Below are 2789 nucleotides of genomic sequence, written 5' to 3' on the forward strand. Positions count from 1 at the left end.
TAGCACAAACCCCCCCCTACTCGAACACAACAAACTCCCCCCCCCCCCCCCGACTCTAACACAACAAACCCCCCCCCCCCGACTCTTACACAATCACTGCAGGAGTTCCTCAGGGTAGTGTCCTTGGCCCAAACATCTTCAGCTGCTTCATCAATGATCTGCCTCACAGCATAAGGTCAGAGGTGGGGATGTTTGGGGATGGCTGCACAATGTTCAGAACCATTTGCGACTCCTCAGATAATGAAGCAGTCCCTGTCCAAATGCAGCAAGACCTGGACAATATCCAGGCTCGGGGCTGACAAGTTACATTCATGCCACACAAGTGCCAGGCAATGACCATCTCCTGCAAGAGTCGATCTAACCACCGCCCCATGACTTTCAATGACATTACCATTGCTGAGGGTGCGGTACGTTTCAGCGCCGCCGTTTCAGCGCAGCTGTTTCAGCGCAGCTGTTTCAGCGCCAGGACTTTTCAGCGCCAGAAAAAAAAAATTCTCCAATGTTGTCATATAGTTATGACAGAATTTTTTTGGCACAAAGCAATTTACAAATCTGTAAGTTCATAAAATGAAATAAAACTCAAGTGTTAACTAAATGTTTTTATTGTAAATGATCCACTTATAAAGATCCAAAAACAGTACATTAAAACAATTTACAAATCTGTAAGTTCATAAAATCAATCATTAAAAGGAAAGTTCATTGGACATTCATTGGATATTCATTGGAAAAAACACATTTAGTTTGTTAAATTGTGCCCTATTGAACGAAGGTAGTCAATTTCATTCCTGCTACCATATTCGGAAACAATTCTCAATATCCTCTCATCAGCTTTTCTATATTTAAGTAATTTTAATTGAGGTTCATTGCCAGCTAAAAGTTTCTCGAAGTGCTCATCTCTTCCCTTTTGAACATGCTTAAGGACATCAATGAACTTCCAGATAGTTGGGTGTGACATTAACAGTTCACTTTTCAATCTCCTGTTGGCCGCCTCAGCATAGTTATTTGTTCTGTCATCCCCATCTAATGTTCTTTGATACATATTCCACATCTCGGTAGGAAATAAAGGACTTCGTCTGCCTGCTCCTCGGCGATTAGGACGGCCGATATAATTGTCTTCGAAATAGTTTAAAACCGGAATTAACTCCTCCGGTAAATTACCTGCTAAAGAATCCACGTGACTGTCAAGGTCGGCAACTGGCACAAAACATAGGGCAGTTATCATTTTCGAATGTAATGCAAAATCGGGGTTGCTCTTATATAAACGCATGAGACCAAAACCAGTTATCTGCCTCAGTATATTTTGAGACAGATGAAAAAGGCAGCCTCTTACTTCTATGTTGGGGAAGGAGTCTTTCATGGCAGTAAAAGCAGCGCGCTCAAAATCACAATTGATAATGGCAGGTCCTGCGTTTGTAATCATCTCTTTTACCATCGCAAATAACATCATATAGGTCGCATACTGTTTGTTTTGTAAAAGCGCGTACAATACAGGGTGAACTACGTTATTTTTCCTAACCATGATGATATAAACTTGATAAAATAGGTGTGGTGCTACCGCAAATGTTCCGTCAGCATACCAAGCCGTGGAAGTTGCCATGTGTTCTAACCAACTCTCTCTCCCAAATATAATAATCCGTTCGTTGTTCGTACCACTATCCTTTAAACAGAAATTTTCCTCGGTTTCTGGGGTGGGTTTATAGATCATGTATTGATGAGGTGACTGAAGCTCCTGAATCGATCTTGGATTATCGGGGACCTGATTAACTTCGTCTCGTTTTCTACGAATAATTTTTCGCATTGCCTGCCTGTTTGGTAACTGTGCCATACCTGCCACGGACATTTTTTCAATGCACTTGTTGATAATCGTACTTGGAGGCTCACAAGTCTTTTCAGCCCGGTCTCTCGCATCAGTTATGACCTTTCCCACTTCGATAGCAGCTGCAGATGGGGGATGAGTATGTTCGTTGATCTTTTCGATCACCTCTCTTTCTAACGTGTGAATGCGGGCCTTGCACCTACCATCCTCATGGCATCGCCAAAACTTAACTTGCTTTTGTTTCTTGCTTTCTTTGTCAAAACGATATATAAAACCTTCATGACAGAACTTCTCTCTGCCTCGCTTGCTTTTCACTGATTCAGCCATGGGTTTAAAGATATGGAACTTACCAAATTTACCAAAAGAAATTTACCAAATAACTAAGTAAGTATAAAAACTTGTTAACAAAACTCTAACTTTATCTAAACAGTAATCATAATAAAACTCCAACAAAATCTAAAGACAGTTAGAACGATGAAACAACCAAATAACTAAGTGTAAAAGCTGGTATACCTGTGTCATACCTGTGACCATACTCAAGAATGATTTCTGAATGAATGAGCGCTGAAACGTCCTGGCGCTGAAATATTTGGCGCTGAAACGTCCTGGCGCTGAAATGGCGGCGCTGAAACGGCGGCGCTGAAACGTCGGCGCTGAAACGTCGGCGCTGAAACGTCGGCGCTGAACTGTCCCATTCCCCATTGCTGAATCCCCAACTATCAACATCCTGGGGTTTACCATTGATCAGAAGCTGAACTGGACTAGCCACATTAATACTGTGGCTATCGGGGCAGGTCAAAGGCAAGGAAACCTTTAGGGAGTAGCTCACCTCCTGATCTCCCAAAGCCTGTCCACCATCTACAAAGCACAAGTCAGGAGTGTAATGAAATACTCTCCACTTGCCTGGATGAGTGCAGCTCCAACAGCACTCAAGAAACTTGACGCCTTAGTGGTTAGCACAACCGCCTCACGG

This window comes from Scyliorhinus canicula, chromosome 20, assembly GCF_902713615.1.
Source record: "Scyliorhinus canicula chromosome 20, sScyCan1.1, whole genome shotgun sequence".
Lineage (NCBI taxonomy): Eukaryota > Metazoa > Chordata > Chondrichthyes > Carcharhiniformes > Scyliorhinidae > Scyliorhinus > Scyliorhinus canicula.